Consider the following 26,103-nt stretch of genomic DNA (forward strand, 5'->3'; position numbering starts at 1 on the left):
CTGCTTTTCCCTGATACGCAAGTGTAGGTCATTGGCCCAGGACACCTACCATTGCCGGGGCTCCTTGTTCAAACCTCCACTCTAGTTCTTGTAACTACACCATCAGCAAGGAAGGCTGATGGGAAAAGAGAGAAGACATGTGAACATTGCATACTCCAAGACTCAGCCTTGTACTGGCTTGTACCCTATCCTAAAATGTTAACTTATACAATTTCTTTCTGCTTGCTTTATTTTTTTTATTTTCAACCTTTTATATAATTTTCATTCTTTTCTTTGCTACAAAAGTACTAAAGCAGTGAAAAAGTTGAAGAAATGTTAATATTTAATAAACTATGTCATTCAAGCAATTTTATATTGTCTGTGAACTTTCTGTTCTGTGATCTCTATGATAGCTTGCCTGGTAGTGTGCTTTGGGGCTAGCGTTTCATCAAGAAACTTTCCACATGATCCAAATTTTCCTTAATAAAATTATAAATGCTTGCTACATATCAATAACAAATTGACACACAAAGATACAAAATTCCTAATCAAATTGTCCAAATGGTGAAATGGTGATTGAGCTATTACTGTAAGTGGAAGAAAGAAGAAAATTTTAATATCATGAACTACCCCAAACATATAAGTTTTAGGGTAAAAAAGAAAATGAGCAAGAGAAAGAGAAGAAACTAAAAAAGCACAAAGAAAGACAGTAGTATAGTCAAAAGTACCACTGTGTTTTAGAGTTTTCTTTGTTTCCCGCAAGTTTCAAAACTTCCAAACTTGCATTTTTAAGTGTTTTAATACAAGTTTGAAAAGTTTCCAAAAAATAGCAAGAAAAATTGGTCACAATGTTGTTTTGTAAATGAGCAGTCATTTAAAAGTAAGCTCAGTTGAACTTTCGCAGCTCTTCATTATTTGAACCCAGGAATCAAGTTGAAAACACAGTTTATTTATTATATTCATGTTACATCATCTAGTCAGATGTCCATAAACTGGCATCAAGATGAATTCTATGGGGAAATCTTCCTTCCCCTGCCTGACCCTACTTCCAATCTCTCATACTTAACCGCTGGCTGCATTAAAAATGTTTGACTTTGGATTATTAAAAAATTAGCTGAATTAAAATATAAACTTTTTTGGTAGCTATTTGCTTTAGCTAACCTTTACTGTTACCAAAAGCTTACTGTGAACTTTACTTCTTATTCATCTTATTGTGAAGTTTACTTATTGTGAATTTTAACAGTTACTTTCTAACCTTGAAGTTAGCTGGGGTAACACCCATATTAGGAAACAGGTAATAAGTGTTGGAAGAGAGGAAAGGAGAAAGAATACATTCTGGGAACATTTCAATAAATGTTCTCAGCATGGAAAAGCCAAATCAGAAACAAGTGAAACACCTACACACAAATCTGGCCTGTAATACACTTGTATACATACCTAGTCCCTGCAAATAGGCAGATTCATCTCCATGGCAGCAGGACATTAATTAACGCAGTGGAAGTCCTTCTAGGTGTCCTCCTGTATTACAGTGGCCACTCCAATCCTAGCTTTAACTCTAATTTCAACCAGCATTTCTAGTCCAAAAATATCAGACTAACTTCTAGGCAAAACTTCTAACTTCAAAGGCAAAAGTCTCAAATGAAAGTAGTGGGACAATCTCAGAGAACCAGAAAAAGCAAAATACTTTTCCAAATTTAGAAAACAAAGCTAAATCTTTGTGGCTTTTGGTTTATCAAAGCAAGTACTCTTCCATCTAAAATATCTTTGCTAGTGAATAGTGAACAGATAAACACCTTAGAGTACCTTTCTCAATCCCATAAGGAGTTGCGAGTGCAGAAGCAACAGCAAACACAGGCTGTTAATAAACATAATTGAAGACATCAAACTATGATTAATATAAAGAACACTCCCAACCACCCATAGATCAAGGTTAAGATAACTAGTGAAGTGACTTGATCACCAAAAAAAGCAATATGTGAGAGGCTATTACTTTAAAAAACGTTTGCACAATGCTTGTAAGAAAAGCACTGTAACAGGTCAATGGATTCTCCTCATTCACTCATTAATTCATTAAACAAATGTTTACTGAGTTCCAATTACATTCCAGGTCTACTGCTAGACCCTGGAGATTCATTGGGAATATAGTGCCCATCCTCTAAAATCTATGTATCTCAAATTTGTCCTTCACCTGTGCTCAAATTTTCCCTTCAGGTGTTTTCCAATGTCCAATTGGCATTTAGCTGTACACTATAGCACATTTTGTACATTACAATCTTAGGGAACAGCAACAGAAGTGCTGTAAGAAAATATGAAATGTCCTGAGTGATGGGTCCTTTTACATTGTTGACAAAAGGAGAAAATTATGTTTGATCAGTTTTAGAATGATGCTTCTCAAACTTGAGCGTGCTTACCAACCCCCTGGGGACCTTGTTGAAATTCTAACTGTAATTCAATTGGTCGTGAGTAGACCAAGATTGCATTTCTAACAAGCTCCAAGGTGATATTGAAGCTGCTGGTGCATGGGCCACACTTCTGATAGAAAGGCTGTAGTCTACAGTATTTTTTAATTTTTGCTAAAACTGCCAGCTAATGTCAAACATGGCCACAATCTTATATTATTGCATGTTAGCCTCTTCTCCAAATATATTTATTCAAAAAAATCTTAGAATCACCTTCCATGACCTATGCACTCTGCTAGACTATGAAGAAAACTGAAATAAGAATTCCATCCAACTCTTTATATTGGAAACCAGTAAGGGGAACTGAAGTATAAACAAATAACTCTATTAGAGTATCAATGTAACAGAGTCCAAAAGTATTACTTTACTATTCACATCCCAGACCCTTCTCATCCATCTTTAAGGAAATTTATGAATTTTATAGGTATGACTATTCAGTAGCTGGGCTTTGTTACCTTGATCAAAACAGTAGGCATAGAGAAAAATTCAAACTAGGCCGAGAGAAGGTATATTAATATCCATCAAAGAGAATTGATCCATAGTGAACAGGTAAGAGGAGACAAGAGTTCTAACATACACTGAAGATTAGAGATATTGTTTTAATTATTTTATTGAGGTCATATTGGCTTATAACAGTGTGTATATTTAAAGTGTACATTATATTTCAGTTTCTGTATAGATGGAATCATGTTCACCACCAATAGTCTAGTTTTTATCAGTCACCATACATGTGTTCCCCTTTACCCCTTTGCCTTCCCCCCACTTTCTTCCCCTCTAGTAACCAGTAATGTGTTCCGCATATCTATGTGTTTGTTTATCCTCTACGTGAGTGAAATCATACAGTTTTTTTCTTCCTCTGTCTGACTTATTTCACTTAGCATAATAACTTCAAGGTCCATCCATGTTGTCATAAATGGCATGATTTTTTTCTTTTTTATGGGTGAGTAGTATTCCATTTTATATATATACAGCACATCTTCTTTATCCATTCATCTGTTGATGGGCACTTGGGTTGCTTCCACATCTTGATTTTTTAACCCTCAGACAGTATGTGAAAAGAGATTCTGGTGAAATACCCAACCACATTGATGTCTCCTTAAGCAATTTATATGTGGACTTAGGTTACTTTTCAAGGGTTTTTCCAGTTTACGTGTTTACATTGTGGAGCTGACACCAGGCTTTATCCAATCATATGATCAAACAGTTGAAATTAGCACTCTCCTTCAGTTCAGGCTTTCAGGATGCTTGTTCTTTCCTCTTTATACATAGTCATTTATTTACTCTCCCTCTAAAATTGTTAGATGCAATCAGATCTTCTCAGCCTGTTTTAAAATGTCTTTTTCAGACATACATATATTCATTTTGAATCCTCCCTTACAAAAATAGGTATTCTGATTTTTGAATAAATTTTACAGTCATTTTCAGTATCATTCGCCAATTTGAAACTCCTTAATTACACTCAATATTTAAAACCAAATATAGCATTGCTTCTGAGGATTTGCACAACAGATGCATGATTTTCCTTGATTCAGAGCAAAGTTCTCTAAGAAATAACATGATTTTTTAATAAACTTTACCCTTCCAAATCTTCTTGCTGTGGCCTTGAGGAAACAACGCAACCAGAAGAAACAGGACAACTTCGCTTTGCCGCTGTGTGTTCAATCACAGCAGGGATGGGCTTGCAGGTTCAAAGTACTCACATGTAACCTCATCTTCTTTGTTAACATGCAGGGCTGTGTGACCTCAGTGTGGCTCTCTTGTTCCACGGCAATTGTGCCAAGCATTCCACCATGCTGTGCTCTGATGCTAGCAGTTTGTCCTTCTACTGGGTGTATCCTAGGCTGCATAATCACACCCTTCTACTGTTAGATGTGCCATTCAGGGGGGCATTTGTAAGATTCAGGAACCAGAAAACATAGTCATCTGAAGCAGCCTATTGTTTCCTTTAACCTAAATCGTTACAGTATGGTATGGAGGACAAAAGATATAATTGAAGTTAAACAAGCTCTATCAATTTCTAACCATGTGACACCAAAGCTTAGTTTTCTCTCTTAGCCTGTCTCTAGAACTACTCTAGACCAGTGCTTCCTAAACTTTAATATGCATAGAAATCACTTGGAAATCATGTTGAATGCATACTCTATTTTAATGGCGAAAGCTGGGACCAAGATTCTGCATTTCTAGCAAGCTCCCAGATGATACCAATCCTGCTAGTCTGAAGACCACACTTTGAGTAAAAAGGTGCTAAAGTCTCATGTACAACTTTAGTTCTTTCAAAAAACTGTGAAATTCCTCATGAAATAGAAACTAGAGGGCAAATTTCAGATGTTACTATGAGTTACCCTTAGAGATAGATCAAGAGAAAGATTGATATGAAGGCCTTTAATGGCCAAAAAGACAATCTAGGACTGTAAAAGGTTGTAAGCAACCCTTGTGGATCTGACGGAACCCATGAGAGATTATGGTAGTGAGATACTGAGAAATGGACTGGGTCTGTCACAGGAGGACTACCACTGAGAATTAATCCTGGGAGTGACTTCTAAGAAGCCCCTGCTGTGGCCAGGAGCTGCAATCCTATTAAGGGAAGCTCTGGGAACCATATATGGGAAGCCACCAAAAAGATCAACCACTAGGAAGAGCACTTAGGGTATTGTTTGGGAGGCCTAAATTCTCGGAATTACTAGCTTCTCCATATTGTATGTTACCCTTGAGAATAAAGAGATCTCTATACATCTCAGCAAAGTCAGGAGTGCTGGGTTTTTATTAGGGGGTTATATGAGAGTGATTAGAGTTTTCTGGCAAATACTTGATGGTATTGGAAGCCCAAAAATTTTATATGGAGAGGTGAGTACTCAAGCCAATAATATAGGATCTCAAAGAATCCCCAGATTTAGCTTTTCAGTTGTAGAGCACAGCCCATTCAACAATGGTGACATCCACACGACCTAAACTCCACCCAGTCTACCTGCCTCTACCTCACTTACATCATTGTTCAGTTACTGAGTTGTTCCTTCAACCTGAAATTCCAAATTCAGACTCTGATCTTGGTTTGGAGACTTACTTGTTTACTCATCTCTGCTGCCCATCTTCCTCTGAATCTCAAACTACCACCTATGAGTCATCAGCAGATTGCATTGCTGGAACACTGCGAGCCTATTGCTAAATTACTGATATAAATCTTATTTAAACTATTCCCTAACTCTGAGCCCATGGGAAACCTGCTTGTCAACTCTGCCCTAAAGAATTATTGTCCGTGTATTATTACCTTCTCTAGTTTGCCAGCTAGTCATCCATTTTAGCAATCCTATGCTAACGCCAGTATTTTGGGACTTATTCACAAGCTTTTTGAGAGATGCTTTATCAAAAGCATTGCTAAAATCAAGATAAATTATGCCTTTTCATAAATTAACTTAGTTACTTCATCAAAAAATTCAGATTAGTCTGACATGATTTATTTTTAGAGAATCTAGGCTAACACCTGCTCAACAACCCAGATAATTGATTCCATTATTCTGGAAGAGATTTAACAGAATAGCTCAGTTTTGCAGAAAGTCAAATAATTGACCAACCACCTTCTCCATTAAGAGTCCAGAAAAATCACAGGAAATACTGGTCTATTAATTATTTGCAAGAATAGACTTTTTAAAATTATTTTCTAATTCTCATCTTTAGTAAATTTCAGAGGATGACACCACATCTCAATTACTTTAATTAACTTGAAAAAAATTTTATTGCCCTATTATGAGATAAGTGAATCTAAGAACCGCTGCTTGCATATGTCTGTATGTCACTCGTAGAATTAGAACCACTTGGTTATTTTGTGAAATCTCTTCTCTACCTTGGTCTTGAGGAAGTCAATATAGAGGGCAGAGTTGGAATTGTTTATGAGTAAATTATTTATGAGTCAATTTGCATATGTTTCCGATAGACTGAAATGATGGCTGGGCTGTGAATTAAAATCAGAACTTTCGTTGCTTTTGACAGGAATGTACTGCTACTTTAGTTAGAAGGAGATGTTCTTGGCTGGGCAGCTAAAGTATAAAAGAGTATGAGTGGGGATCAACTTCACAGATCACTAGAATGAGAAATATAAACACTACTAGCACCTTCTCTTGTCTGATATCTCATCTGCTCTTCTCTCTAAAGGTCAGCTGCATTCTTTCAGGCAGGCTTCTCCCACATATAGACATGGTCTATATAGATATAGATGTGGGATATAGATGTAGTCCCTTGCACCCCTCAGACTCACAATAACAGCTTCACTACAACTGAACCAGGTATTCATTATTGGTTCCAGGTTAAAAAAAAAATCAGAAGTCTTTATTGTGTCAGGTTTGAATCAGGATTCAATTAGGTCTCGTCTGAATCATCTGTAAGTCTGTGAGTGGTGGTCAGAGGGAGACATACACAGAAAACGTGGTAAACAGGGGGCTTACACAAGTTCTCCTCGCATCAGAAGCTTAACCGCAAAGTAATTTTCAGTAAAACATTTCACCTTCCTCTCACTTTCCATACACAAAATTTGTCAGTAAAATAGGCTATAAATAATTTCTGCTGTCCACATCAGCAATAGACATGTCCACACTTATTCATGATCAAATAAGGATTTAAAAAAAAACATATGTATGGTTTAATTTCCAAGATTCAGATAACGTTTAGAACAAATTAACTTTCCCTTCAACATGACAGAAAGAGCACAAATCTCATTAAAATTTGAGAATAAAAATAAATTTGAGGAGCTGGCCAGGTGGCATAGTGGTTGGGTTTGTGCACTCCACTTTGGTGGCCGATGGCTTGCGGGTTCAGATCCCTGGCACAGACCTACACACCGCTCGTCAAGTCAAACTGTGGTGGCGTCCCGTATACAAAATAGAGGAAGACTGGCACAGATGTTACTCAAAGAAAAAAGAGTCAAAGGCGCATCGTCAGGGTTCAGGCCATCTCACAAATTTCTGAGAGCTAGAAAGTTGATGAGACAGCTTTGCCAGATAGAAACTGACCTGAGGAAGGCACAGACCAGCACGTACCCTGAGAGGGCTGCAGGCGAGGAAGGAGCAGGCGCCCTAGTGGAGTGACAGAGATATTGGAGGCGAGGACTCTGAACAGGACTGAGGCTGGGAGTTAAAAGCAAAGCTTAAAACAGGAGACTTAATTGAAGGCCTGTAATGTGAACACCTGATTTCTCTTTCTCACCACCTCCCGCCCTCCAACGCACAGTGAAAGCAACAGGGTTTAACTGCAAGCAAAAGATTAGAGGGCTCATCTCCAAGAAATTGAACACATAAGCTGGGAAGACCTAGGATTTCTTGAGAGGAAGATGGTACAACAGTGTAAAATCTTCCTGAAGCTTGCATTTTAGAAGCCAGCAGCTTGGTAATCCTGACAACCCCGGTGACCTAGCTAAATGAGAATCATGCTCAGGGATGCAGTGTGGGAGACCCTAGGACAAAAGGGCATGGTTTACACAGGCTGTGGGGCTCAAGAATGTGTGAAGAACCAAGGGTGACCAGGCATAGGAGAAAAGCCACCAAGGAGAAATAACGAGATAAACAATCTTTTTAAAAAAAAAATTTCTGAGGAAGTGCATATAATTCAAGAAAGAGAAGAGTTTAAATAAAACTCTACTCGGCGTACTCAAGAAACGTAAGAAGAAATTTAATTCATAAAATAAGACTCAAATGTTATCAGAACGAATAGGCAAAGAACAGGAAATAATCACTAGAAGGTTAGAAATATCAGATGAGCCCCGCTTTGGACTGTGAACCATCAGGTTTCATTTGAAAAAGGTTGATTTTGCCTTTTTTATAATAAGTTTACATGATCTGGCTCCTGCCTCTTTACTTTCTCTTTTGCTCTAACCACTAATAGTGCCTTTTGAATTTGAAATCCTTCCTTCCTCTCTCTCCTCTCCCACCGCCCCTTCTTTTCCCTCCCTCCCTCCCTCCCTTCCTTCCTTTGTTCTCTCAACAAGTGTTCATTGAAGGGAAAAAAAGTGTTTATTGACTGCCTGATGCTAAATCTGTGTTCTTGTCCTTTCTTCTTGTTTTTTTTCTGACTACCACCATCTTCTAGGTTCCTCCTTTGTGTAACTTGCCAGATTTTAAGAGCAGTGTCAACCTGACTCCTACCATCGGAAACACAAGAAAACCTTGGACAAAATCAATAATAAAAATAATTATTAAATGGACATTTAAGTAGCTAAATTGAATAATTGCCCAATGGACATATAAAGCCAGCATCTGCTTCCTCTCCAACTCATTTTGAGCATTCTCTTCTCAAAAGCATTCAATGCTGCCATATCACTTCTTTGTTACCAGGCTATGCTTTATCCAGAGTGCCTTCAGGACTAATATTTTCTGATCCCACTCTTGGTCTAACTACAGAAAATTAGCAGTAATCTGTCTTATTCTCTCAAGGCTTTCCCACCAGCACAGGTAAGCTACATTGTTAATAATACGTATTTTAAATGCACCCAAATAATACAGTCATATTAAGAGATAACTTCACTGCCTCCATCATGCAAATCAAGAAATGAGAGAATTGCAAAGAGTCGTTGGGAAAGAGATTTATAGACAAAGAGGTTTGGGCATCTTTCAAATTACAGTCATGCGCTACACAACGATGTTTCGGTCAAGAACATACCACATATACCATGGCAGACCTGTAAGATCAGCACCATATAGCCTAGGCGTGTAGCAGGCTATACCATCTAGGTTTGTGTAAATACACTATGATGTTCGCACAACCACAAAATCGGCTAATGATGCGTTTCTCAGAACACCTCCCTGTCGTTAAGCAATCCATGACTGTACACCAATATAGGTGGTTGCCTAGTGTTTTAATACATTTCCCCTTTCCCACCGACAAATAAAAGCATTAAAAAGCTGATAGGACATTCGAGCCAGCTAGAGAAAAGCACAATAATATGTTTATTTCACAAATTTTAAACCCCCTTTTTTACCAAGTAAGAAGCCTTTTATTAGTGGAACATGGGGTAACTGCTAGCATCTAATTAGGTCTCACTTGAACCTTTTTCACTACCCTATAGGGTGGCAAGTCTGAGGGAAATAGCAGGCTTGGCTTAATGAAGCTGTTTTAGGAGAAAAGGGAATGTAAAGTTTCAAAAGCAATACAGCTCTCCAATTGATCCTATTCCACTGCAGACACCTCAAGGAACTTTCGAATTGAAGTCCTTTAGGAAAAAAACTCAGAACTCTGACCTTACGAATACACTACTCGCCTTTGATAAAGAAAGAAAGGAATATTTTATTACCACGCTCTCATCCTTCACTTATATTCTCTCTGGTGAGGAGGTGAGCAGGGAGGAAACAGAGGCGGCAGACTGAAAAAGCCATCCACGGAACAAAGTGAAAATGTGGCTTTAGATCAGCTCACAGAAACGGAGGAAGCTGTCAGTATGACGGTCTCAGGCACTCTGACTAGAAGAAGAGAGGAAAGAACACTGACGAGAAAGGAGGGTGGAGAAGGGAAGCAGAGCACACATAGCTTTGGTCCCTTCTTCCCCTGGGCTGTGACCTTGGCAGTGCGGAAGAATCCTATGTATGCAGGCTGCCTGCAAATGTGAGTAAGCTGCTGGCTGGCACTTTTACTCTTCTACACACTTGCGCCAAAAAAAGAAGGAAATACTTCGCTGTGATGAATGCGTGTCTGAATTCAGCTTGCCTTACACACAAATCAGTTAAGGCAGGTTTAGTGACTCCAGAGACGTTTCAGATTTCTGCTGTATAATCAGAAAATATTAATAGCATCGTCGAAAAAAATGTTACGGAATAAATGGACTCACGGGGGGTTCCATTTTGAATTGATGTCAGTAAATGAAATGATAGACAAGGGAATATTTTTGAAAGAGATGATATTCTTGAATTATTACAATAAAGTTTTGATTTCTTAGGTAATATTCAGCATTGTAAAGACTTTCTTTTTAAAATCAACTGTTTGCAAAACATTTTACATACGAATGAATGAAGAAAGAGTAAAAGAATTGATATGCAAATATAGTACCTTGGCAATATAACTCTTCTAAATTTATGATTAAATTAAAATATGTGATTAAAATTTATTTTAATATCTGAAATTAGAGCATATCAACAACTCCTTGTTTTAAAAACAAAAAATCTGCATGTTTTTAAAGTTATGTTCTAGAAGGTATTGCTCATCCGAAGACTATGGTTACCACTACTCAGTTTTTATCTGTAAGAGAATATATGTGCCATTAGAGGTCAACTCATCTCTCTTAAAAGAAAATGTAGGGGCCGCCCCAGTGGCACAGTGGTTAATTTCCCACATTCTGCTTTGGTGGCCCCGGGGTTCACCAGTTAGGTCCAGACCTATACGTTGCTTGGCAAGCCATGCTGTGGCAGGTATCCCACATGTGAAGCAGAAGAGGATGGGCATGGATGTTAGCTCAGGGCCAGTCTTCCTCAGCAAAAAAGAGGAGGATTGGTGGCAGATGTTAGCTCAGGGCTAATCTTTCTCAAAAAAAGAAATGCATAAAATAACTATTATTAAAAAAAAGAAAATGTAGAGGGAGTAAGGGCACAGGACAGAAGGATGTAGGTTCTATCAATTCTGGGTGGTGCCTGAGGATTTTTAAAGTGTATCATAGCAGGGATCCCTGAGCACAAATAATTTTTGTAAGTGGAAATTATGTTTTTTTACATAAAGTAAATGAATAAGAAACCTAATTTATACAAATTTTCCAAACTAGGTGAAAAAATTGCAAGATAGGAAAGATTTTCTTTTAAAAACTCAGCAATGTGCCAAATATGTTTCAGTATTCCCATTCTTGAATGACTTACATACTTTTGAACAATAATTTATTGATTCAATGGAACATATTTAGTACCTATTATACCCACAGTTCTAGACATTTGGGATACAACAATGACAAAAACATAAAGATCCCTACCCTCAAGGGGGCTTAATTTCTAGCCCAGGAATAGGCAAGAAAAAAATAATTATAGGGGTCAGGCTTGGATTTAGATCCTGGGTGGGGACCTACCCATCATTCATCAAGCAGCATCCCACATGCAAAGTAGGGGAAGATTGGCGCAGATGTCAGCTCAGCGACAATCTTCCTCAAGGAAAAAAGGGAAGATTGGCAACAGATGTTGACTCAGGGCCAATCTGCTCACCACTCCAAAGTAATAATAATAATTATAAATGAATGAATTGCATATCATGTTAGAAGGTGATAATCTGTCAGTATGGGGAGGCAGTTTGCAATTTTAAAGAGGACCATTACTGCAGCTATCATTTCAAAGGTGATAGCTGAGCAACAGGAAGCGAGTGAAAAGAGAAAAGAAAAGCCATAGTTAGAAAAATCAGCCTTAGGTGGGAAGAGGAACCACTCATTTTCATCACAGGTGTGAAGGCAGAATTTGTGATGCAGATGCTAGTAGGTGATAGATGTGATGGTGGCAATCTGTGGAAATTCTTTTCTGATTACCTCAATTTTCTCAGTGAAATAGAGAACCAAGCAATTAGTTGAGAGAAAATATGAGGAAGGAGAAGTCAGAAGTTTGAGGAGAGTGGGGAAGGTATGCAATATCTGCCTAGGAGAGGGAACAAATAAATGGCCTCAGGAGATGGATTATGATTGTCAGGCAGCATTAAGTGTCCAGTGGGTATCATCACAGGCATACCCAACATGTCTATATGTTTTTCACAGCCACCATCAGCAACGTGAGTGCTGGTACAAAGTAGATAGGGCTATGATTTCGCCAATGGAGTATGATGAAACAATGGGTTGATGGATGAATGCAAGGAAGTGATTAGACAGATTATCATGGGATTTATGCTCAGAAAAAAGAAAAGAGAGAACATTAAGGGGTTAAAGAGCAATGAAAAGCTGTAGAATCAATGGATCAGCGATCTTTGTGGGGGTCAAAGTATTGTCAGGGTCAGAATAATTTTGAGTTACTTCAAAACTTAAAAGTTAGAGGTTGGAGTGGGATGGATAAAATTTAGACAGTAGAGGGATTGCAGTTATTGGTAATGACAAGCTCCACGATATATGACTATGGGAGTACATGACTGAAGAAGACAAGACAAGGACAAAAATAATTAAAGAGGCACTGAAGTAAGTGAGAGGCCAGGTTTTTGGAAAGATCATCTATACGTATTTCAAAGTCACCTTGAATTAACACCGAAATCGTATTGGAGAGAGTGACAGTGATCCAGGCATTAAAAGGGTAAGGAAATGAGGAAGAGTGACTCCTGGGATAAGCAGATGGCAGCCACATTTAGGAAGAGTAGATGATAAATTTTGGTGACAAGAAATTCAGTGCTAGGAGTTTTAGGGAGGAGGGAAAGAGTGGGCTGGAAGCGGCAATGGAAAACAAGCGGCATCTGTTCTACTTTGAGAGGCAGGCTGGGAGTGGAAAAACAGTTACCCTTTGAGAAGGCTGCAGGGAAGGACTCCTCAAGAGAGATCTCTGAACAGTGTACAGTGTCTGACTTTCAGTTTAAAAAAGTTTCACACTACAAGATTTATCCTGTCTAAGGAGCCAAGCATGGTAAGCATGAGTTGAGATCCCTGAAGAAAACAAGGTTCAATTCAACAACTTTCTCTTCTTGCTCTCCATGTGCCACAGTGTTAGAAATTCTTCCATAGGGGACTTAGAAAACCACCTAGTATTAAATGCTGATGGCCAGAGAAAGATCATAGTCATTGTGAAGATGCATCCAGCACCCCGACCTAAAAGAGTACTCTCCCATGTGCAACACAAGTCTTAGCACGTTGTCCTGCATATATATATGAAGACGTAAAATTTTCAAAGTATACCAGCAGAACACGTCTTCACTAATAAAAGCTCGTCATCACATTTCAAAAGTGTCTCAGTAACAATATCAGAAATGGGCAAAAGTAAAATTCCTCCAGACTTACATGAACCCTGCACAAGATAAGTCAGCTTTTCAAGAGCAGAAGGTTTAGCTTTATTTTTCATAAGGCAGAGCACAATCATTACCTCTCTGCCATTTTTTCAGCATTGACACATATTTATTTATTCCAAATCCCATGATTTTATGTAATACTTATGTTACTTCCAGCTCTCTCTATCTGTGAGGCTCTTCAATTTCATCTCACTGACTGATTAGTTAACTGAATAAAAAAGTAATGAGTGACAGTTGAGAAATAAGTGCAATATTCATGATGGAGAGAGCTGAATAAAATGTTGATAGTTTTCTTTGAAAACTTAATATTCTTTTTTCCATAACTTTTTTGCTCACACACGTCTATCTCCATAACAAAGAAAAACTACATGTGCAACACCTCATAGTAAAATGATGAGATATTGCTGAGTATTTTCATAGTCTTAAAGGATTACCTCCCAATAGCTCTATGATAAATAATCCCATGTAAATTTTCTTTTAATGTCCCTGCCACTTATTAATTAATAAGGTAACTCTAAGTAGCTTATTCAGTAACTAGATAGATCTTTTACATTTCGGAAATGCTGAACGACTCTGTTTAATTGTTACCATTATATATGGATTGATAAGGAGATGATAGTAACAATTTGTTTTAGAAATTCAACAGAAGATGCCCCCTGTTGGCATTTGATTTTTTAAAAATCTTCCCATGCAACCACCTTTTGCCATAATTTCAAGCATCTTTATTATCAGATTAAAAATAAGTAAATAAATAAGTAATCTTAACTCTTGAACTCACAGTTCCTTATTCAAAGCAATCACAATCATTTTTAACTTGCTGTAACTAAGTTAATCTCAGAGTTTTTACCTTATCACTTAGAAAAGTTCCACTTCCCTAATCTTAAACTCTCCACTTAGAGCTTTGCAAAGAAAACTTCCTTATCTTTGCAACTCTCACAATTAATTCAAAACCTGAGCTTTGTCCTCATTGTCACTTGGAATTCTCAAGTTGGCAGAGTAGAGACACTTTACAGCTCTTCTCTCTTATATTCCTTCATACTCATTTGCTTAACATTTGTTTTTGATCAAATTTTTAAAAGTTAATTTTGCTTAATAATCAGTGAGTCAAGTGATCAAATCAAAGATGAAAACCCATTGATAAACAAATAGACAAGATGTCTCCTATGCACTATCTTTCTTAAAATCATAACTGATCCCTAGGGTTAAATATATAGAAGGAGGAAGAGCATCTTGATGGAAAATTAGTGTGAAGAATTGCTTAATTTCCATTGAGCCAATCTAATTGTCAGTTTAAAATCTCTAAAATGCTTGTGCCCTAATAAAGTATTAATCATTTAAGCAGCTATTTTTTGACAAAAGAAATAGTTACTTGATCATGACACTGTATCAACATAATTGAAACATACCTATATAACAGTTGAATAGATACGTAACTCAGATATTTGTTCCATTACATTATTAGAAAAAGCAATACGTTTATGATCTTTCCAGATGAAAATCGCTCATAATAAATAAACTGAGCCCCAAGTTTGCTCATCTATAAGTAAAGTAATAAGTATCTCTTTCTCTTAGGATTATTGTGAGGATCAAATGAGATAATGCTCATAAAATGCTTAGCAAATTGTGTAGTACATATATTAATTAAACTATGTTAGCTACATTCAGTACAATTAAATGTTAGCTATTATTGTATTTATATTATTACTAACATGTGCTCCCAGTCCTAGCTTGCAAGATTTTGTTACAACTTAAATCTGTGTTTGTTTTCCTCAGTATTCCATGGTATACCCTCTCTACTTTAACCAAATGATAATTCCCTCTTTCTTGCCTTTGTTTGTGCTGTTTTGTGATCTAAAATGTTCTTCCTCACCCTGATCATTTCTATTATGCCCATTCTTCTAGACCCCAGCTCTTTCCATCTCTATTAGCTATCAATTGCCACACTATGCACTACTACCCGAAAACCTGGTGGCTTAAAAGAACAACATTGGTGATCTCAAAGTTTCTGAAGGCCTAGAGTTCAGGCATGGCTTATCTTGACTCTCTGTTTCCGGTTATCCCACAAGGCGGCAATTAAGGTGTTGCTGGGGCTGTAGTCTCATCTCAAGACTCAGATGGGGAGATTGCACTTCCAGTCTCTCTCTGTCATTGTGCACAGGATTTAGTTTCTTATAGTCCGTTGATTTGAAAGCCTTAGTTTTTCAATGTTTGTTGACCAGAGGCCACTCTCAGTTCTTTGGCACCATGAGCATCTCCAACATGGCAGTTTTTTATTTGTTTGTTTTTTATCAAAGTATACAAACTGAGAAGAAAGAGAGAGATAACGCCAGCAAGACCAAAGTCACAGTCCTTTGTAATCTAATTATGCCAGTGAAATTTCATCACTTTTGCCTTATGCTATTTGTTAGAAGCAAGTCACTAACAGAAGCTCACACTCAAGGGTAGGGGTGTGAATATCAGATGGTGGGGATCATTGAGGACCACCTTTAAAAGATGCCTACTAAATCATCTCACCTTCAAACCACCTCTGACTGTTCCACTGCTACAAAACTTTCTGAAAATAATTAGGAAATTAATGGTTAATTTCCAATTTTAATCAGTCTTGTCCCCTTAGAATTCTGAAATCACAAATAGCTAGATTCACAGTTTTTAATCTGTCATAAAATTGCAAGATCTTTTAAATTTTCATCAATATGATACCTTTTTATGTGCTTCTCTATCTCTGGGAGAGCTTAGTACAAGTGGTGCGTTAAATAAATACTAGTTGAAAGAGAAAATATTATTTCTCACTGATAAACAATCTGGATGATAGAATTCTAATATACTCCCTTGAGACATATCCACATCTCTGGAAAGAGAAATATATATTTCTTCTTTCTATAAAAGTACTACTTTTAACTTCTTAATGCAAAGACAGACTGACATATATTCCCTGTCTTTGCAACACATGTTTTCTATAAAAACAAAATTATGTGACTTTAGTATAAGTTACTATATTGTAATTGCTTATAAGATCAGAGGAGCAAGGAAGAGAAACTACTTTTAAAAATGTTAGAATTATTTTGAGATAATAAGAATTGAGGCCTTTCTACAACTTTTCTTTCACTCTAACAGATGTATTTACAGAAAAGAAAATTTAAAGGATTTTAATCAATCACCTCTAAACAGTGTAAAAATCACAGATAATATATATCACCTATGTGAATTATATCTTCCAAATGCTAAAAAAGATTAATGTGAATTACCACAGAGACTTTTCCCTCCAAACATTAATCTCCTATAAATATATCTTTAAATAAACCTATAAACTGAAAGAAATTAGTCTTAAATTAAGGCTAAAATCTTTTTATTCGAAATAAGCCTAATGACCTACTTTTCTTCTAATAGCCAGATCTGGCAAGCAATACAAAAATCAGATAGATTGTTTCATATGAATTTTGGCTGGACTGTGTAATTGGAATTTGACTGATTAGAGAGGTTAAATCAATAAAATCCGTTGAGCCATAGATCTAGACATATTAAGTTTTCAAAACTTTATGCTATTCATTTCTGACCACATTTATGCTGGGATTAAATAATTCACTTTAAATTCCTTTTATGTTGCTAAAAGTTGGACTACTCCTATTAAAAGCTTAATTAGTTCAGATGAATTCATGTAATTCCAAGGATGTTAGAGAATTGTTATAATCTAAAATATTTAGTAATAAAAGAGACTGATTAAAAAGACTAAAGTAAAAGCTTTATTTGTCCCTTTTCTCAAACCCGATGACTCATGTTTCCTTTCTTTCACTTTACAATAACTGTACTATCATTGTTTATTTTAAATCCACTGTTTAAATACAGAAATATATAACCCCACAGGTTTCAGAAACATTCACTATACCTAAAGTTAATTCAAACAATCCCAAACCATTAAAACTTATTTTTAAAATGAATGTGCGTAGCTGATTCCAGTTTGTTAGGGGCCTATTCTATAACTAGGAATTCGCTAAATCAAATCTTTATAAAATATAATGTTAATCAAAAGATAAGTAATAAAAATGTGCTAATTTGACTGCTTAACTACAGAAATTCTTTAGAAATTAGGCCAGCAAAATATTTTTTTCTGGAGAGAGAACTTCAGCACTAACTATATTAGTTTGCTGAGGCTGCCATAACAAAATACCATAGAGAGGATGGCTTAAACAATAGAAATTTATTTTATCACATTTCTATAGTCTAGAAGTCCAAGATCAAGGTGTAAGCAGTTTTGGCTTCTTCTGATGCCTCTTCTTGGCTTGTAGGTGACCACCATCTCACTGTGTTCTCACATGGTCTTTCCTCTGTGCACTTGCACCCCCAGCATCCCTGTGTGTCCAAATTTCCTCTTCTTTTAAGGACACTAGTCATATTGGATTAGATCCCACTGTAATGACCTCAATGTTAACTTAATCACCCCTTTAAAGGTCCTATTTCCAAGTACAGTCACAGCAGTAGGTACTAGGGGTTAGGACTTCAACATATGAATTTGGGGGGAGATACAGTTCAGCCCATAACACTGACATTGTTTAGAATCTGTCACATTATGAGGAAAAAAGCCAAGTAATTTTAATTCAGTATTCTTATTGTTTTTAAATTTTCTGCAGACAATTTACCAACATATCCTGTACCTATGATGAACCAGTTTTACTGCCCCATGGTGTCTAGCAACATATTTATTGATAAAATATTAAACACTTTCCTCCTACAATTGTGAGCAAGTCAAGGATTTTTGTCATTACTGTTAGTACTCATCACTGTGCTGGAGAACCTAGTCCATGTGCTAAGGCAAGAAAAAGAAATACAATACACAAATATTGGAAAGAAGTAAGTAAAATTGTATTTATTTGCAGATGGCGTGATCCTGTATGTAGAAAATTCCAAGAAATCTAAAAAAAGACCCTAGAAATAATGTCAATTATCAATGTTGTAGGATATAAAGTCAATAAATAAAAATTATTTTTATGTAATAACAATGCACAATTGTATAAAATTTTTTTTAAATTTGCAATTGAACACACAAATATAAAATATTTAGGAATAAGTGTAATAAAAGATGTGTATGATGTCCATACTGAAAATTATAAGACATTGTTGAGATAAAGTAAATGAGACCTAAAAAAATAGAAATAACTTGGACTTGGATTGAAAGATTTAATAATATTAAAATATGAATCCTCTCCAAATTTGGGATTGAACTTAACACTAATCAAAATTTGAACAAGGCCTTTTGCAGAAATTAACAACCTGATTCTAAAAGGTATATGAAAATCAAAGAACATAAGATAGACAAAACAATTTTGAAAAATAACAAAGTTGGAAGAGTTATTGTCTCTGATTTAAAGACTTACTACAGTAATCAAGTCAGTGTGTTACTCATGAAAGGCTAAACAGATCAATGGGATAGAATAGCAAATAGTATCACAAGGATACAATCAAACAATTTTGACAAACAGACCAAAGCAATTAGGGAAAGGAGAATCTTTTCAATAAAAGGTACCAGAATAACTGGGTATCTATAAGGAAGTAAATGAATCTGAATCTTTGCCACACACAAAAATTTATTTGTGATAGATCATAGTTCAAAACATAAAAGCTAAAACTATAAAGCATAGAAGGAAATGCAGGAGAAAATCTTTATAAACTGAAGGTAGTAAAATTTTCTTAGGGAAGACGTAGAAGCACTGTTACTAAAAGGAAACACAATTGATATTTGAACTTCATGAAAACTAAAACATATGTTAACCCAAAATCACCATTAATAAAAATAACAGAAAAGCCATGAACTGGAAGAATATATTTGTAGCAGATATTTTCAAGAGAAAATTGGCTTCCATAATATTTAAGTAACCCTGACAACTGCAGTAAAAAGACAACCGAAGTTTTAAAAATGGTAAAAGACTCAATGGGCACTTCATAAAGGAAAATATAAGAATAACCAGTAGACTTTAAAAAAATGTTAAACATTATTAGCCATCAGAAACTGTAAGTTAAAACCACAGTGAGATATTACTACACACAGACATAGACACACACACACAATGTACATACACAAACACACATCACTAGAATGACTAAAATTATTATTTTTGAAACAACTCATACAAATGTTGATAGAACTCTAATCCATTGCAGTGAAAGTATCCCAGGAATGTGAATCGATCAATATAATTCATCATTTTAACAGAGTAAAAAGAAAATCAATTTTATTATCCTAATAAATGCTGGAAAAAGAACTTGACAAAATTCAAAACCCATTTATAATAAACTCTAAACTAGGAAATGTAGGAAGTGAACCTGAAAATTGGCATCTGCAAAAAACTTATCAATAACATCAAACTTTAATCGTTACAGACAGGATTTGCCCCTAAGATTGCAAGCAAGCAAGGCAAGTTCTTTCCACTTTAATTCACCACCTTCCTGGAGGTGCTAGCCAGTGGAATAAGGTAAGAAAAAGAACTATAAGTTATGAAGAGATAAAACTATATTATTTGCAAATGACATGATCACTTATACAGAATTCCTAAGGAACCTACAAATAAAAGTAAAAGACTGATATGACACAGAATTAGATTTGGCAAGTTTGTAAACACTAAAACTTTTGAAAAAGAAGAACAAACATGGCCTGATTTCAAGGTCTATAAGAAAGTTACAATAATTAATACACTGTGGTATGGGTATACGGATAGACATAGAGATCAGTGAAACACAACACAGGGGTCAGCAAATCATGGCCCACGGGCTAAACCTGGTAAGCTGTCTTTTTGGTAAATGAAGTTTTATTGGAACACAGCAATACTCATTTATTTATATATTATCTATGGCTTCTTTCATGCTACGATGGCATAATTTAGTAGTTGTAACAGAAACTGAATGGCCTGAGAAGTCTAAAGTTTTTACTGGCTATCTCTGTACAGCGTAAGTTTGCCAATATCTGCAATGGAGTACTCATAAACATGTTCATACATGTAGAGTGAAATTTATTTTTGACCAAGATGCCAAAGAAATTCAATGGGGAAGTGATAGTAGTTAAGCAAATAGTCCTGGAAATTTTTGATATCTATATAGAGAAAAAAATAAACCTTATACTTACTTCATCATATTATACAAATTAATTTGAAATTGGTTATAGATCTAAAAGAAAGAACTAAAGCTATATAATTCTAAGAGAAATCAGGAGAAAATCTTTGTGAGTTTGGGTTATTTCTTCTCATAAAAGACACAAAAAGGACAAACTATGAAACAAATAATTGATTGATTGGACTTGGTCAAAATTAAAGACTCTTGCTCTCTAAAATATGCTCATGAGAAATTAAAAAGGCAAGACACAGACTGTGAAAAAATATTTGAAAGATATATATCTGATAAAGGACCTCCATCCAGACAATATAAATAACTCTTACAATTCAATAATAAGAAGAGAAACAATTCCATTTTTAAAAGATGAAAATATTTTAAGGCACTTCACCAAAGAAGATAAGAATGCTCAACATCATTAGTTGTTAGAGAAATTCAAAGTGAAACCACAATGAGATTCTCTGACATATCCACTAACCCAACAGAACATCTAAAATTAAAAAGATTCACTATACTAAGTAGTGACAAGAATGTGGGACAACTGGAATTCTCACATAGCTGTTGGGAGACAAAATGGCAGTCACTTTGGAAAACAGTTTAGGAGTTTCCAATAATATTGAATATACATTTACCATAAGACTCAGTAATCCTACTCGTCAGTGTTTCCTAAAGGTAAATGAAAACATGTCCCTATGAAGTCTTCTATGTGAATGTTCATAGCAGCTTTATTCTGAGTAACATCCTAAATGTTTATCAATAGGTAAATAGCTAAACAACAGTGTCATAATCATGCCAAGGGGTACTAATCAGCAATAAAAACATAATAAACTACTAACACATATGACAACATGGATATATCTCAAACATGCTAAGGGGAAGAAGATAGTCACAAAAGAGCACATATTGTATGATTCCATTTATGTGAAACTTTAGAAAAGATGAATCAAATATCCAATAGAAAAGGTGCATCAGTGGTTGCCCAGGTCTGGGAGCTGGGGCAATTGGGGAAAGATGGGTTGGAATGGGATACAAGGAACTTTTTCTGTTGTGGATATGTGTTGTATTTTGATTGCAGTAGTGGCCTACACAAATACATGTAAATTTGTTAAATTATGTCAAAATCTACACTCAAAATGGGTGCATTTTATTGTATATAACTATATTTCAATAAGTTGATTTTTTAAAAACACAGAAAAAGCAATGACATAAAGTATACTCCTATTAATGAGAACAAGTTATACTTTTGTTTCATTTTCATTTTGAAAACAAAAGAACATAAGCTAGCTAGAGGAGAAATCTAGTTATCTTTTTTTATTTCTTTTAGAATACTTGAAATATTAATACTGTGGTGATTTTAGCTATCTTTAATTGAGAGTGTACTTATTGCCAGGAACTTTCCACGTTCTATTCTGGGAAAAATATTCCACCTATTTTATAAACAAGAAAACTAAAGTTCCAAAAAGCGTTTGTGACTAGTCAAAGGGGACCCTAACATTAAATGCCAGAGAGATGATTTGATCATTCGATTCCAGCTCTGCCTGACGCTAATCATATTCTCTACACCATAATGCCTCAGGGGTGCCAACATATATCATGAGCTACAACATTGAAAATTGAAACTCTTTGTGAATATTCAGTTTTTATTACAGTAAAAAAAAAAACCTTCTTAGTCTGTTTCTTTAGACCTCACACAACTTGTCGATAATATTTAGTTTACAATTCCCCATCAAATTTCCAATTTGACCTGAATACAATCATTGTACCACATCCAGAAAGATAGGAGATATGTCTCGAGTGTACTTTACACAGGCTTTAAATTTTGAGGCTGAATGATGGGGAAAAAATGCTATTATCAACCAATTAGGATTAATATCAAAGAATGGTTTAATACATGTGAGGTTGCATGTGTCTTCTATATAATGGAACCTTCTATGTTGATGACCCTCCCTCAGCTCTTTGAACATAATGAGAAATAATTTTTAGCAAGCCTTACACTGAAGCTTGTTATAGATTTTATAATCGCTGCTAATTATTTTACACAAAAATAGAGGAGAAATTATTGTCGTTGATTCAAGCAGTTAACTGAGTGTTAATGAGATGTCATTTTGCATAATTCAGTTATAGTTTGTTGACATTAGAAAATAATTGAACATTTTGTGGTCAGCTTTTAATGGTCAGGTCCAGATTTTCACTTTAGCATAGTACTCTGGGTGCAATTTGACTTCTTTTCTTAGCACAGCGCAAATGCTCAATAGTTGGTTGAGCATTATTCATTTCCAGTTACTAGCTCTTAATTGGGCAGTTCTCTTCAGGTGCCTTTTTTTTCTTTTTCTTTTTTTGTCCTTAATTGATGTAAGTTTCCTTCTTGGGCGGGAATATTCTCACTTTCCACATCCGTTTGCATTATGTCAATTTATATTTTAATTAGTATTTGAGAGTTTCTTCTTTTGGCCTGAATTTATAGGAAGATTTGACAATAAGAGAATGAAGTGTAATAAGTTACCAGAAATAATGCCGAAACAAAGCAGAACCTGCTGGTAATTCTGGATGATGTCACTGTTAATGAGAGTGAGAATTGTGCATATCTAAGGCTGCTGTGAAATCACTTTCCCAGTGGAAGTTTTAAATTATAACACATATCTGGGACATAGAATAGGGAAATACATCTGAATCTTTCCATCTGTCTTTCTTTCGAGGAGTTGTGTCTAAGTTCCTAATGATTAATCATGAGGAAGGATGGCCAGTTGGTATATCTCAATAATTACTTATTTCTATATTTATCACATTTCTACTAAAGTCTAGACACTATTTGAAGTGCTGGGGACACAGCATTAAATAAAATAGAAAAAGTCCTTGCTCTTAGGAACTTACATTCTAGTGGGGAAGTCAGTAATAAACATTCATATAAACAACCATGCATCAATTATGCTAAGTGCTGTGAAGAAAAGTATAACATGGAAAATGCTAGGGTGGATTGTTATTATTTATGGAATGTCAGGAAGGCATTCTGAGAGATCTTTGAGCAAGGAGCACAATTAGACAAAGAGGTAAGTAATGTATATATCCGGGTGGGGACTATTCCACGCAGAGGGAGCAGCACATGCAAATACCTGGCATAAGAAAATGATTGGCATGTCTGAGAAACAGCAAAGAGGCCAATGTGGCCAGAACACAGTGAGCACAGAGAGGGTGGAAGAAGGTGAAGCTGGATTCATAACCAGGCATCAGATTGTGTTTGCCTCAAAAGACATGGGAAGAATTTTGGATTTTGTCCTAGGTCAAATGGGAAATCATTGAGGGAGAGCAAGTGAGTAAAAGGCTTCTTTTCCACTCAATTTTATTTTGCCTATAATTCTGTTTACAGAAAGGCCATGTGTGAAAGAAACAATTTTAGGCCTAAACTAATCACTTTTACATTTTGGTTCTAAAACTTGATGAGTGCTATCTTTTGCATCTCAAGTCCATATCTGGTTAGATTTATTATGTTCCTTGTCATATTAAATTATGATTAGATTGGAATGTCTGTCTTTCTCCCAGACTATGAGCTACCTGAGTATAAAACCTTTAAATAATGTATTCAAAACTCAGCAGAGGGCCTGTACATATTTTTTAAATTGATATGAAGCTAGTAACATGGTCTTTTAACGAGATGTTTTATACTTCCACTGTCAGTAGCGTACTCCACACATTTCTCCTTTTGCCCTCCCTATAGAAAGCCAGTGGTTGTAAAATGGAATTAATCTGGCCTTTTGCATGCTCCCCGCTAAAACTGAACCTAGCAACTCCAAAGCAAAGTGAGACTTCACAGGCTAATGGATGTTGCTACTCCTTACTTTGTTAATTCAAAGGGATATAAGAGAATTATACAACTTCTATCATAGTGGTGTTTTCTAAAACAGGTTGGTTATTTACCACTCAATAAGCTAGTTGATTTCAAAGTTCCATTGTTGGAAGTAGAAGATGTCATTTTTTGATATCAAATTAGGTTAATTGACCTTTTCCAAAATACTAAAAGACTGTTGTTTCTCTCATCCTCACATTTCTTAAATGTCAGACGAAAGTAAATGCCAAATGTGAAAAATTAAAAATAGTAGGAAAATATACGCTGTTTATAATTGTTAAAGGATAAGCAGTCTCTTTGTATCAATTTATGTGATGAAAGTCTCAGAAAATCATTTGGCATAGCTTTAAACACATGACAACATTTTATTCTTTAAAATCCTTTATTAAATTCACTTCTTTTATATTCTAGATATGTATATTTCCCCATTAATTTATTTCATATTTAATTATTGCATTCTCATTAAACCTAATGAGAAATATAAATTATCTATAGTTAAATATTTTTAAATGTTTTTAATATACATACATGTGTTTACCATAAAGAGACAAACGAGAACACGCAGCTTTTATAAATTGCGCAGGAAAAACTTTTCTCACCATCTGACTGTAAATATATATTAAAAAAAGGACTCCCTTGTGTGTTATTCAGTTAAATGCCACATATTCAATTGTCTCTCCTTTATTATGTATCCCCAGAAGTCCTCCTTCTAAGGTTTTTAGGTTATTAATTTAAGCATGCAACAAACTGGTTGAGACTATGTATATACTGTCCCCTCTGCTATATGCTGGGAGAAAATAAATTTGAAGAAGTGGAATTGTGCAACCCAGTTTTTCAAATTACACAGGTAGCATGTTTGAAAGACATGTTGTTATTTTTCTCAAAAATGGGAATGCTCACAAAATAATTTTCAACTCAGAATATTTACCCCACTATAAATAATTTAGTGTGTAAACACCGAGTAACAGAAAATTTATAGGATTAATTCACTTTTTCCATCCTGAAACTGGGTAACAGAGATTCATAGAACAATGCTTGACTTTTTGGAAATAAAAATAATGTATTAGAGAATTATCATCCCTTTTTGGTTGAAATAAATTTATCATCTTTAAATAAGTTATGCTTTTTATATTCTACTTAGGAATTTTTACCTACTGCAAGTTCATTAAGATTGCCTCCTATGTTCTTTTATAGAAGTTTTACAATTTTAGCTCTTATGTTTAGGTCTTTAATCCATTTTGAGTTAATTTGTATATATGATGTAAAGTAAAAGAATTCATATTTTCGCATATAGACATTAACTTGTTCTAGCATCCTTTGTGGAAAAAACTACCTTTTTCTTATTGATTTGCCTGAACACCTTTGCTGAAAAGTAATTGGCTATATATTTTGCCTATTTTTGGAATTTCTAAATTCTATTTTATTGCACTGATCTATATGAACCAATTCCGCCTTGATTAACATAGCTTTTTTAAAAAGTCTTAAAATCTGGTAGTTGAACCCTATAACTTTGTTTTTCTTTTTGAAAATTATTTTTCTTATTCTGTGTCTTTTTATCTCCATAAAAAGAGCTGGTCAATTTCTATCAAAAGAAAAAAAGTCTGCTGGAATTTTTATCTGGAATGCATTTAGCTATAGATTAATTTGGGGATAATTGACGTCTCAACACTATTGAGTTTCTCAATCTATTAGTGTCGTATTCATCTCTTTATTTAGGTCTTCTTTAATAAATCTTAGCAACGATTTGTAGTTGTCAATATCTAAGTCTTGCACATATTATGTTAAATTTATCCCTAGAAATTTCATATTTTT

General features: G+C 35.2%; 1 long non-coding RNA gene across 1 annotated transcript in view; it reads left to right on the top strand.

Moving 5' to 3' along the window:
• The first annotated feature begins 3,316 nt into the window (after positions 1–3,316).
• Positions 3,317–26,103, top strand: part of LOC139082048 (uncharacterized) — a 94,311-nt gene continuing 71,524 nt past the window's right edge. The window contains exon 1 of the long non-coding RNA XR_011537717.1: positions 3,317–10,019. This is a non-coding gene — a long non-coding RNA (uncharacterized lncRNA). The remainder of the gene's footprint in view (positions 10,020–26,103) is intronic.

The sequence above is a fragment of the Equus przewalskii genome, chromosome 2 (genome assembly GCF_037783145.1).
Source record: "Equus przewalskii isolate Varuska chromosome 2, EquPr2, whole genome shotgun sequence".
In the NCBI taxonomy this organism is placed as follows: Eukaryota; Metazoa; Chordata; class Mammalia; order Perissodactyla; family Equidae; genus Equus; species Equus przewalskii.